The 13,881-nt window shown below is 40.1% G+C and overlaps 1 pseudogene; it reads right to left on the bottom strand.

Annotated features, from left to right (window-relative positions):
- Positions 1-6,742: 6,742 nt before the first annotated feature.
- LOC131513140 (dynein light chain roadblock-type 1-like) lies at positions 6,743-12,855 on the bottom strand (annotated as a pseudogene).
- Positions 12,856-13,881: the final 1,026 nt, after the last annotated feature.

The following is a 13,881-nucleotide window of genomic DNA, read 5'->3' as shown; positions in this document are numbered from 1 at the left end:
CCTTTATTTCTTTTTCTTGCCTGATTGTGCCAGGCAGAACTGCCAGCGGCTCTTGTGCACTTCAGCACCTCGTCCCTCCCTGCTTTGTACCCCCCGACCCTCACACACACATACTTCAGAGTGACTAGTAAGCCACTGATCAAAAGCGAAATTTCCTGATGGGAACTTCACTTTCTACATGAATACTGGTTATCTTTATAGAATTATACTTTTTATTTCTTTGTAAATAACTTATTAAGCATTGTTTGTATAATTGCTTGTTTTCTCATCATATAACATAAGACATGGAGTGAGCATCTGTTTTATGTCTTGAAAAACTGTCCTACTCCTTTTTAAAGTTTGGATCAATTTCCAACATTTTATCCCTCGTACTTTCAACATTGTAAAATATTTCTGAGAGTTCTTTTAATGTGAAGATTTCTGCTGGCGTCACTTCCTCTGGGACGTCTTCATCCTTTTCATCTCAACCACTTCCCTCATTTATATTGATAAATTCTCCTTCATTAAGTTTTCTGGCTGCATAGCTAGTCTCTTGTACGGTGGCAGTGACAACATTCCCATGGTCAGCTATTTCTTCCATATCTCCTTGGAATCTGGGTGTAAATTTCACAAAAGCATCTTAACTGAGTTGCCGCTTCACCAGATAACATTCATCAATTCATGCTGACTTATGAAACAGTAAAATCAGCCTGTATTGGCAGTGGAAGGTCCTTTTCCAGTCTCTAGTACCAATTATAGTTTTCTTTCAACGTGGCAACTGACTTCACTGCTTTGGCTTGAGGGCTAGTGAAACTGATTGAGATTTGTGTTTGATTACCATCTTCAATCCAAACAAAAGGCAAAGGCCTTATTTCAACCATAAGTGGCTTTCTGTTCCTAATTCAATTTAACTAAAAAGATAGTGAATTGGTTTTACCCTCTTTCTTATATTCACTGGACTTTTTCCAATACGGGTTATACTGTGACCTTCTTGCGGGCCTAGATCTTATTCTATCTTGATGAGCATTTTCTAATCAATAACAGTTGTACTTCACTTTGTGGCATTTGCTGCATTTTCATCTTTGTCCATTCTTTTGATTGTCCCATTTTTGTAAACGTGGTATGTGGCCTTATCACTTGTTGAAAGGAGGCAACACAACCACACGCTCTACTGTCTGTGTGTGAACCACATGACAGATGAGGCTCAGTGGACAACTGACAGACCGTGAAAGAAATGACGGGGTGGTCATTGATCCTGATGTGTCTTGGTTTCTGTGTAGTGATTCGTGGACTGAAGAGCTAGCGGTGAAGTTTGTACTTCATGCGATTGCTGTACTCACAGTGAACATACTGCATGTGAGATCTGAAGCACATTGTCGAGAGATTAACATTATTTAACTAAACTGTGGTAAATACATGTTGTGTGTCTTGGAGCCATGCAATGTGAGGACTGCCTAAAGTAGAAGTTTATCTGCATATGAGGTGAAAACTATGTGTGTAATTTCAAATACATCCACTGTCAAATAGCACTCCCCAAACATTTTCTGAGTTGTTTAAGGAAACAACTTTTCTTTTGTCCTAAGATGGACAGATTAAATTAAGGGAACTGACACACATATCATTTAAATATATAATGTATCAGTGACAGAGGGGAGAGATCTATAAATTCCTGTTTGTTTTAAAATCCAATATAACTTCAGTCAACCTGTAGAGATCACTTGAAAGTTGGGTGGAATATACAAGGACTATGCTAAGATTTGATTATTTAAGTTTTTTGCTACTCTCATCTTTTTCCTGTGATGTTTCTTCCCCACGAGTATTTCAGTGGTTGTAAATCTAATAAGTTGCTTAGCCAGACTAGGTGAGTTAGACTCTCTGAAGGAAGGGGAATTTGGACTAAAAGATCATTTGCCTAAGTCCCTGAGTTTCTGTTTTTTTCTACATACAGATCTTATTTGCTGTGCTACGCAGTGCTGCGATGCAACAGCTGCAGTGGTTTCTAGGCATTTATTCATTCATTCATTGCCTACAGCAGTGCTTGGCCCATAGTTGGCATCCTATAAACCATTTTATTGAGCCTTTACTGGGCCTGGGGAATGCAAAGATAATTCAGACACTATCTTTGTGGGCAGAGAATAGAACTCCCTGTACCATGACTTTCTGCTGGATCTGTAGTATTGTATAATGATAATACTAATGGAATTTCTAATTTATTCAGTGCCTGCAGTGCACCAGCAGCTCGTTCAGACCTTTGCTGACATTATTGCTATAGTTATCCGAAGCCAAGATTGGACATTGGGGATTCTGCTTTCAAGTTGGTTAACTTGCTTGTCTGACAAGTTTTGCTGGCTGTTGGATAGGGGCTTCTGTTCATCTCTGCTGGCCCTCTCCTCAGGGCTACTTGAGTGGTCTTACAATTTGTTAGTTGGCTACCTCCAGAGATGGTGACCCAGGAGGTTAAGACAGAAGCTACAATGTTCAGTATGCCTAACATTGAAAGACACACATCATCACTTTCTCAGTATTTTATTGGTTACACAGGGCTAGCCATGATTTCATGGGGGAAGTCACTATACAAGGGTATCAGTGCCAGGAGGTATTTATATCTCTGAGATATAAATTATCATCCCATTTCATAGATGAGTAAACTGTGGCACAATAGTAAGTGGTAGAACTGAGATTTGAATGCAAGCATTTTGGCTCCAGAGTTCATACTCTTAAGCATGATCATATTAGGTAAATTATACTTTAATATTGGCTATCATTATTAGATATTGCTTCCATATATACTGGGGATTTATGAGCTCTTTATTCTATTTTATTGGTCTATTTGTCATCCCTATAGCAGTGGTAAGACACATTTTTGTTATTATAGCTTTATAACTTTTTATATCTGGGATGATTCCTTAACTTCATTCTTCTTCTTTATAAGATCCTTAGCTATTCATGGATCACTGTACTCCTACAAACATTTTAGAATAGTCTATAATATTCCACGAAGAACCTTGTTGGTGCTTTGATTGGAATTAGACTGAACTTATAGATCAACTTGGGAAGAATTGATGTCTTTAAGATATTTTTTATCCTTTTCTCAAACATTTGATTCTTGAATATAGTGTATACACTAAAACCTTGGTTTGTGAACATAATTCATTCTGGAAACATGCTTGTAATCTAAAGCGCTTGTATATCAAAGTGAATTTCCCCTTAAGAAATAATGGAGAGGCGCCTGGGTAGCCCAGTTGGTTAAGCATCCGACTTAAGCCTAGGTCATGATACTGCACTTCGTGGGTTCGAGCCCCATGTAGGGTTCTGTGCTGACAGCTCGGAGCCTGGAGCCTGCTTCAGATTCTGTGTCTCCCTCTCACTCTGCCCTCCCCCACTTGTGCTCTGTCTCTCTGTGTCCTCCCAATAAATAAACATTAAAAAATTTAAAAAAAAGAAATAATGCAAACTCACATGATTCATTCCACAACCCAAAAATATTCATATAAAAATGATTACAATAATGTAATGTATTACAAAATAATAAATAAAATGCAAAATATAAGGAAAAATAACCTTTGAAAACCTTTGTGCCTGGTGTGAGGGAGACAAGAGAGAGGAGGGTTACTATGTAGGATGACTTTTACTATCACTAATGGAATCACTTCTGTATGTTGGCTCAATGGAATCTTTTTCTGCATGGGAGCCATTGTATTTGCTTGCAAGGATGTTGAATACAGTACAGTATTAATAAATTCTTGTCACATACTGTATTTAATGTAACCGGCAATGAGGCAGCAGAGAAAAGGGTCTATATCTGCAGGCAGCCTGACCTAGAATGAAGCAAAACATTCATAAGCTTACTCTTGTATGGAAAAGCAAAGGTCCAAAGGTGCTTTGAGGTGACAAAAAATACACCAGTGCCAGTGTGGGCACCTTCCAGTGTTCTGAAAAATCACTGATTTCTGCTAAATGCCGCAGCCTGAGACTGAGCATCCTGGAAATGGGAGATGATCACCCACAGTCCCGCAACGAGAGAGACAACCATTGGCTCAGTTGTGATCATGTGATGTTTGGCATCATATACTACTCATACTGCAAGATATCACTTGTTAATCAAGTTAAAATTTATTAGAAATGTTTGCTCATGGGGCATCTGGGTGGCTCAGTCGGTTAAGTGTCCGACTTCGGCTCAGGTCATGATCTCACGGTTTGTGGGTTTGAGCCCTGAGTCAGGCTCTGTGCTGACAGCTCAGAATCTGGAGCCTGCTTCGAATTCTGTGTCTTCCTCTGTCTCTAACCTTCCCTGCCTCGTGGTCTTTCTGTCTCTGCTCTAAAAAAGAAATAAATGTTAAAAAAAATTAGAAATGTTTGTCTTACGGAACACTTCGCAGAACAACTTACTTGCCATCCAAGGTTTTACTGTAGATCCGTTGACCTGTCCTATCGTTTCACAGATCTGGGTGCTTTTCTGTGAGTTCTACCAGGACAGTAATTGGCTAATTTGGCTTTTTTATATGTGTGGCACTCACTTAATCTTGTTTTTTTGTTTGGCACTTTAATCTTTTGCTTGTTTTAAGTTTCCTAATTTAGAGACGGGCTAGATGGGTGATGGGTATTAAAGAAGGCACTTGCTGTGATGAGCATTGGGTATTTTATGTAAGTGATGAATCACTGGATTGTACTCCTGAAACCAGTTTTACACTGTATGTTAATGACCTAAATTTTATTTTATTATTTTTTTTTAATATATGAAATTTGTTGTCAAATTGGTTTCCATACAACACCCAGTGCTCATCCCAAAAGGTGCCCCCCTCAATACCCATCACCCACCTTCCCCTCCCTCCCACCCCCCATCAACCCTCAGTTTGTTCTCAGTTTTTAACAGTCTCTTATGCTTTGGCTCTCTCCCACTCTAACCTCTTTTTTTTTTTTTCCTTCCCCTCCCCCATGGGTTTCTGTTACATTTCTCAGGATCCACATAAGAGTGAAACCATATGGTATCTGTCTTTCTCTGTATGGCTTATTTCACTTAGCATCACACTCTCCAGTTCCATCCACGTTGCTACAAAAGGCCATATTTCATTCTTTCTCATTGCCACGTAGTATTCCATTGTGTATATAAACCACAATTTCTTTATCCATTCATCAGTTGATGGACATTTAGGCTCTTTCCATAATTTGGCTATTGTTGAGAGTGCTGCTATAAACATTGGGGTACAAGTGCCCCTATGCATCAGTACTCCTGTATCCCTTGGGTAAATTCCTAGCAGTGCTATTGCTGGGAATGACCTAAATTTTAAATTAAAAAAAAAATAAGTTCCCTAATTTAAAAAGAAATATTGCTCTCTTTGTACTTTGTTATGGTAATCTATAATTCTTGGGAAATTCCCCTCATTCTTACTTTTCTACTTTTACAGCCCTTTATATCTGTAGAATACCCTGAGATCACTTGAACTTCCTGCTTATTGAATACCAACCCCAGGACACCTTCTCCCCTCTCCAGATTCCTGGAGATTCTAAATATGTTTTGTTAGACCTGCCAGGAGGAAGAACAGGACAGGCTAGAGGTTAGGGGAAAGGAGAGGTATGTTGAGAAGGTTGAACATATGGGTGAGGAGGTAACAAAAGCTATTTGGCTAATGTTCCCTAGACCAGTGATTGCTGCCAGGAAGGTTCATGTGAGTGTAGAGCCTGAATGCTTTATCTTTGGAGCTCATACTGGACACAGTCCCCATTCCGCATCTCATGACTATTTTTTTATTTTTATTTTTTTAATTTTTAAAATTTATATACAAATTAGTTTGTATTCTAGAATGCCTGGTAACCCATGGAGAAACAAGACTCATTGACCACATACGTGTTTTGCAATGTGAAAGCACGTTTCTTTTGGTTTCATGTTATGCAAATGACTTAACATTGTTCCTTAAACTGTTGCCTGAATATGGTCAGTGCAATTTGTTATTTATTATAGGATTTAATAAATAAGGAATGCAGCTTTCCAGGATTGGGGACTAGATTCTTAAGGTGACATTAATGCTGTAAGCTCTTAGGTACCATACAAGTCCCTATAATAGCACTTCAGTGAACTGAAAGAAGCTGTTTAGATCTCAGCAAAAACTTCCTGGACCCTAAATCCGTCTCATTATTTACCATATATAAGAAGTCCTCAATGAAAGGGGTCACCATACATACAAGACTAAGGTATTTAATTATTTTATTTTATTTTATTTTATTTTATTTTATTTTATTTTATGTAGCATTTTGGTTTTTTTAAATTTTTTAAAATGTTTAGTTTTGAGAGAGAGAGAGAGAGAGAGAGAGAGAGCGAGCAGGGAGGGGCAGAGAGAGAGAGGGAGACATAGAATCTGAAGTAGGCTCCAGGCTCTGAGCTGTCAGCCCAGAGCCTGACACGAGGCTTGAACTCGGCAATGGTGAGATCATGACCTGAGCCAAAGTCAGATGCTTAACTGACTGAGCCACCTAGGCTCCCCTTCAGTTATTTTTAGTTAAAGACAAAACAGCCTTTTCCAAAGGTGACAAAGTGAAGTGAAGGTCAGAAGGTCGCAGGGTGTCAAAGCTCTTGCTTTAAAACCTGGAGGTGAGGAAAGAAGGCCCTCCCAAGAACTCAAGGGTGATTGGTCAGCAGAGGGATGGTTCTGGGTGGGGTGGGTGGAGCTACAGCCCATGATTGGTCACTGGATTGGTCTAAGTAGGCTCTAAGATGATTTCCACCTGCCAATTGTTTGACATGCTTAGCATTATTATTCTTGGGGCTATTAAATGAAGGAATGATGTGGGGAGCCAAGAGAGTAGCTTATTCATTTGGATTCTGAATCACAATCAGGAAATAGTCTTTACCTGGTACAACTGTAATTTAGTTTTTCTTGCAAATTCAAAGGGAGGTGAGGTCATTCTGGGGTTTGATTTCACACATGGTGCTCTGGGTCTTCAAGATGAAGTTCTGCATGAGGTTGGCATACTGTGTGGTGGTGAGATTGTCCATGATGCTCTTTTTTTTCTAATTTTTTTACATTTTTTATTTTATATTTTTGAGAAACAGAGTGAGACAAAGCATGAGCGGGGGAGGGGCAAGAGAGAGAGGGGCTTCAGAATCTGAAGCAGGCTCCAGGCTCTGAGCAAGTGGTCGGCACAGAGCCTGATGTGGGGCTCGAACCCACGAACTGTGAGATCATGACCTGAGCCGAAATCGGACACTCAACTGACTAAGCCACCCAGGCACCCCTAGGGATTTTCCGTGATGCTCTTGATGGGAATGCCTTCAGTGTTCACCACAATGATTCTCTGTACCCACTTCTGGTCCTAAGTCACTTCAGTGTCTCCTCCACCTCTGCCCTTTCTGATCCATTGGTAGCTCTTTGACACTGGCCAAAGCTAGGGTATTTTAATCTTAATTTTGCAAGAGCTCTGATCTTAGCAAGGGTATTTAAAAATACATTTTAATAATGAAATCCAAATAACCTCGGGAGAGTCCTGTGGAGTTCTAGCAGCATTGTGGGCAGATTTCCTTGTGAAACTTTAATGCTTGTACTAGGAAAGGCATTGAGTATAGTGCTGACTGAAGGGGAAAGCTCTCTGTTGCTTTTCAGTATTTACTGGCATAATAGAAGCACTTGGGAACCAATATTCCCTTGTATGTGTTAAGCCTCATTTACAGCCAAAATTTCTTCAACTACTCCATTCGTGATCAAATTGTAGGTGGAAACACAGCAATTCTCTAAAAGGGCAGATTCTGTGTATATTTAGGAGTATTTGCTGTTTCAATAGCTTTTTTTTAGATTTATTTTTAGAGAGAGTGTGTGTGCAACTGGAGGAGACACGCAGAGGGAGAGAGAGAGAGGGAAGACAGAGAGAGAGAGAGAAGAGAGAGAGAGAGAGAGAGAGAGCGCAAGAGAGAGAATCTTAAGCAGGCTGCATGCTCAGTACCAAGCCTGACACACAGGGCTTGATCCCATGACACTTGGATCATGACCTGAGCCAAAAATCAACAGTCTGATGCTTGACCTACTGAGCCACCCAAGCACCCTGTTTCAGTAGATTTTTAAAAGAGCAATTATTTTTACTTTTTCAGTCCTCTTCCCCTCTGTTTAGTTCATGGCCCTAGATGTACTTCTGTAAGACAGAAAAGCTGGGGTGAAGAAACTGTTCCCAGTCTTATGCTTTTGGTTGGATAAGTGGAATCAAAAAGAACTGAAACTTCACAGCTTTTTATTTTTTTAATTATTTTATTTATTTATTTTTAAATGTTTATTTTTGAGAGAGGGACAGAGAAAATGTGCACATGTAGAGGAGGAGGCAGCAGGGAGGCAGAGAGAGAGAGAGAGAGAGAGACTGGTGGGAGGACAGAGGATCTAAAATAGGCTCTGTGTTGGTAGCAGAGAGCCTGATGTGGGGCTCAAACTCACGAACCATGAGATCATGACCTGAGTCAAAGTCGGATGCTTAACTGACTGAGCCACCCATGTGCCTCTTAGTGCAGCTTTTTAGAGCGTGGCTTTTATAAATCTGTGTGATTGGGGGCAGAGCTGAAATTGATTCAATGCAAATTGTATCTCTCCCCCTTTTTTCTTTGGAACATAGCCCACAAGTGGAAGACATGATGATTACCTTCAGTTTCAAAATTTTACTTAAACTCTTTCCCCCTCCTTGGATCTAGAGATTTTTCTTCTGAGGGTCCTAATGAGATGAGTGAGTTAGATATCTAGTGCTTCAGTGAATATGTCCCCCCCCACCCTCAGATGTAATGCAGGCAGAGATGGGGCCTAGCCTTGTCTATTGGTGCATGCCTAGGCACCAGGGACCACCCTTGGAAACAAAGAGCTAATCACTTTGAGTTAAATGCCATTGTGGTACGTTAAGAGCTAGAATGCGGTTAGCTTTTTTCATGCTAGAAACTCATCCTCATTGCTTTCCCTATCTTTTTTAAGTAAGAGATTCCATGATTCAAAGCTAGGATATATTTCATGTACCATAGTCATATTCTTACCTCCCTCCATCCCTTACTTCCAAAAGGTGTACAGAGACAGGAAAAGAAACCCAAGGGTGAAAGCACCAAGTGTGGGATAGCCAGATTGGTGGAGGGAAGAATATGAGGGAGGGCATGTGGTGGATTCTGTGGGCGGTGAAGGATTTGCCTTGTGGTGATGCTGGACAAGTGAGCTAAACCTTGGCTTCACTATCCCCACGAGATTTAGAGTTAAAAATTTTTTTTTCCTACTCTAGTAAAAGTATATGATGTCTTAAATCTTCCTAAGGTGTCTCTCAATGTTCTTTCCAACCTGGCTACCTCCAGTGTCACTTGTGGACCCTGGAACTTGTCAGAAAGATAGACTGTCAGGCCCACTCCAGATGTATAGAATCAGGACTTATGTTTTAGCAAGTTTGCTGGCCAATCCATGTGCCTACTGCAATTATAGAAGCTACTCTATGGGAAGACTGTAATGATCTTGTTTTAGGTTAAAACCAAAGAAGGAAAAACAGCAACCAAGCAACCAACCAGACAAAAGATCTTAGAGATTCACCTGTTGTTAGGTCTTTTCTGTATTGTAGGATCTTTGGACCGTGGGAAAAATTTTGAGTGCCCATAAATACCAGTATGTCAAGAACCGTTTGTCCTCCAAGCCTACGCCCTGTGGGAAGGCTGTTATGTTTTATGTTCATCTGCCACCTCCGTGACAACATGCAGAGACTGGGATCTAGTTACTTGGTTCATTTCTCCTTCTCAGAGTAGCACAAGTACGTAGTACCAGGCTCAGGTTCATCACGTCTTCCCTCTGTGGTATATCACATTAATGAAGCACTTTTATACCTTCTATTTTTCACAGTAGCCCAGAGCAGGAGGCAGGGCAGACACCATTGCCCTCCACCGAGCTAACAGCTAAGAGTCTCTGAGGGTCAGAGCAGATGAATAACTGACTAGAGGTCCCAAGGTCTCATCCTCCAACTCCTGGGCTTCTCCCATCTCTAGGCTGCGACACCTTTTACAAAGAGCACATACTTCCATTAGGGCTGCATTTCCTTTTCAGGGCTTATAAAACCCTTTTTCTTAGAACATAGGTAGGTTTCGTGCCTATTCTATAAGATCTGAGATACCTGAAATATAAAGCCACAGGCTTTAGAACACAGGCTCCTGGAAATCCCAGGCACCTGCACAGCACCACTGGACAACATGACCTCTGTTTAAATCTAATACGCACCTGTGGCATGAGACTGTTCAGCGCAGCAGGATCTCTGCGTGCTTTCTGGGCTCCCCAGCCAGCTCAGCTACACCAGGACACCTGACAGCCTGGGAACTGGTGGTGAGGGAACTGCTGGCTTTTTCCCTCTCAACTTGCTTTTCTTTTATTTTCTTTCATCTTATGAGATATGATTCCCTCCCACACATGGTTCTTTCCCAGTTCACATATTTTACTCGTTTTAAGAAGCTAGAATCAATATTTTGCTACCCACTTGTTGGGCTGTGAGTACATTTTTATTTCCAATTCTTCCAACCATATAGGATTCTGTAGGGGGTCTAAATTTGTTTTACACCAAGAGGAGGCACATGCAGAGCTCTTTCCTAATCCTACATATGCAGGACTGTGGCTGAGATTCAGTTCTGTTCTTTAGGAGTGGAGTGTTTCCTGGGCAGAGCAGCTGGAAATTGGTCAATTAAAGTGTCTTGTTGGCAAGATGTTGAAATGTGAATCATTAGCAGGTTTGCTGATCTTTTGACCTGCACCCCCTCTAAAAGCTGATTAGAATGCTATTTTTGGTATGCTTTGCCTTCATTTAGTCGTATATTTCGTGCTTCCTGAGTTATGATAATTTGGCATGTCCAGCCAATGAATCTGTCAACATGTTGGAGTATAGGTGAGGTAGGAAGGTTATGTCAAGTTTTTGTGACCATGAAAAACATCAGCAAAATTCTTTTTGAGACCCTAAGAGAGCCAGTGGCTGCTGTGAGGGGTATTCCTAAGGGAAGGCTCATGAAATGACTGCTGCATATCAAGGAGAACTATTGTAGTCAGAACCACTGACAGATCTTGGGGACTTGATTTTGTGGTGAGATACTTTCAGTGACCCATAGGGTGTTTCCCTGAATGAAAAGTAGATCCGCTATGGCAACTTAATATTATTTTCCCTCAAGATAGGTATGGGCAAAGGCAGGGAAATTCTCTTGTTGCTCTCATTGCATGTATGGCCTTGCATTTTAGCAATTTGTAGCAAAGAGCTTATTTACCTGCCTCAAAGAGATAAATTCAGTGCTCTATACACAGTGGGCATTCTGGAAATGTTTCTTAACTAATGATATAGTTTGTTTCTGAGGCCAAGTTTTGAAGGGAGTTTTGTTAGCAGAGATGTGCTACTTAAAAATTATTGCAGGTGTTAATAGTAATTCCAGGAAACTAAGCCACTTGGGACATCATAGTAACAGTGGGTAGAGAAAAAGTTTTCTTTTAGAGAATGCATAGATGAACTCATTTTAAATAGTTGCTGGCAAGATGTTGATAATAAGTTTTACCAGTAAAACACTGAATTCTCTTTACCTTTTTTCAAGGTTAAGAAGTGGCATATTGAGTAAGGGCGAGGGGAAGCATTATTCTCAGGCAGGTATTTTCTTGCACAATTTTTTGTTTCTCCCCCTTGTTAATCTACAGATATAAGACAGGAGACTTTAGATATATTGGAGCTGGTATTATCATTCTTCTACAATTAAGGTGAAATCCAGATTCTGTAATATGGCCTGTAAGACCCAATATGAACTGGAATTTTCTTATTTTACAACCTTACACTTACCCATTTCTAACTGCTCATTTACTCCTTTCTGTACTGGCCTTTTCCCCACCCCTTGAATGGTCTCACAGTCTTTGCACCTCTTGGACAAAAAGCAGGTTTAGGACTAGTATCATTTTTTCAGAAAGTATCTCCCTGTTCCCGATCAGAATTAGTCTCTCTTTAGCACTATCTTAATTTTTCTTATAGAACTAATCAACACATATATATTTGTATGATTTTTCTTATTTCAGAAGAAATTTGTGTGTGTGGTCATATGCTCTTTGGGGAGTTCAAACCCTGGGCGGTCACTTTGGGGAAGCATAGGAAGGCATCTCAAGGTACTTAGGACACAGGATAAGGAGGGCAGTGGGCCGACAGGAGTGTGGTAGTGAGTATGGTACTACCCCGCTCTCCTAACTCAGCTCCCAGGCTGCCTGGTGTGAAATAGGGCCAGTGCTAGCTTGTCTCACAAGGGTAAGAGTATAATTGGGAGCATAATTAGGGAAGATGTTTCAACCATGGCACTTAATAGGTGCTCAGCCAAATTCTAACTTCCTTCAGAAGGATACCCTGGCAAATTCCTTCAAAGAGCTGTTTCTTGAAAGGGTAAGATAACAAATACTTCCATGTTGGTATAAACATGGACCTCGATGGTGAAAATCACACAACCACCTCTGTGGATAGCAATTTGGTAATGTATACTAAGAAACTCAAAAATTGTCATACTGTTGATCCTTATGGTTATGTTTCTGAGGATCCGTCTTAATTTTAATTAAAGGTATAGAAAAAATTGTATTTGATATTCATTGCCACATTATTGCAAGTGTAAGTTGGAAACAATTTAAATTTCCAGCAGTAAGGAAATGATTTTATAATGTGTGGTGTATCTGCAGGATAAACTGTTATGCAGCCACTACAAATAATGCTTTCAAAGAATTGTTAAGAAAATGTGAAAAGGTGACAATAATGTTAAAAAAAAAGTGCTTTTGTTATAAAAATGCAAGGTAGCATGCTAAATATTAAGAATGTCTAGGCATTTAGTGAAGACTTATGTGCTGGGTATTATGTTAAGGAATTTGCACACACTAGCCCCCAAACAGGTACTAGCACCATTCACCTATACATGTGAGGAACTTGAGACTTTGCCTTATTAGCAATTTCCCCATAGATTCTTAATTACTACCATTGGAGCTGGACTTTGGGCTGCTAATTGATCTTTCAACATCCACGCATATTACCACCTCACCCATCTATTTTTTCCTGTCTATACTGCAACAGACAAATCACCCTGAAACATAAATCTGATTATTTGATTTTTCAGTGCTGTGAGGATAAAGACCAAAATGCTTGTCTAACTCTATAGCCTAAGCTCTTAACTACAACTGTTCACAGCATTTCCAGATAATAGTGTTGTTTTCTATTTTTCTCTAGTGGGGAAATCACAGATTGTTTTTATTTTGTTCTTTATCTTATTTTGTGTTTCCAGGTCAATTAACATATATTGTGTTTATAATGGGAAACAGTGTGTATAAAGGCAAGGGTGGTGATGATTTCTAATAAATTATTTTTATTTTTTAAAGAGAGAAAACCCTGAGCATCATAGCTGGGCTCAAGAAGGCCCAATAGGCGGGTGTTGAACCAGCTACCAAGGGATGAGGATACAAGGGGTTTTTGGGGACAACAGCTAAGGGAAGCTAGACACATTTTACTTGAGCTATAGCTGAGATTTTACCTGGAAATTAAAACAAGCAAACAAACAAAAACCAAACCAAAACAAAACCCTTAGCCAGGAACTACCTGGTCCAATCCCATTGCTGATGGGAACTCTCCCCTTCAGGCAGGCCTCAGAAAGATTACTGAGAGAAAAAATGGATGGGAAGCTCCCCTGAGAGAACAAAACTTGTGATGGATTAAGGATGCTTCATTACTGAGTTCACTGCTCTCTCTCTTTCTCTCTCTCTGTCTCTTTCTTTCTGGAAGAGGGTCAACTTCCATTAAGCTTAACTCTCTGGCACTGTTGCAGTGTCCTCAGATATACAGGGATTTTAGTAAACACCCAAATTACTCTTCCTATCCCAACCCTTTACTAATTCAACACATTTTTATTGAGTTCATATCTGTCACCAATATGCGGATATT

The sequence above is a fragment of the Neofelis nebulosa genome, chromosome 5 (genome assembly GCF_028018385.1).
Source record: "Neofelis nebulosa isolate mNeoNeb1 chromosome 5, mNeoNeb1.pri, whole genome shotgun sequence".
Lineage (NCBI taxonomy): Eukaryota > Metazoa > Chordata > Mammalia > Carnivora > Felidae > Neofelis > Neofelis nebulosa.
Note: the sequence above shows the minus strand (reverse complement) of the source record. Positions and strands in the feature narration are given on the sequence as shown.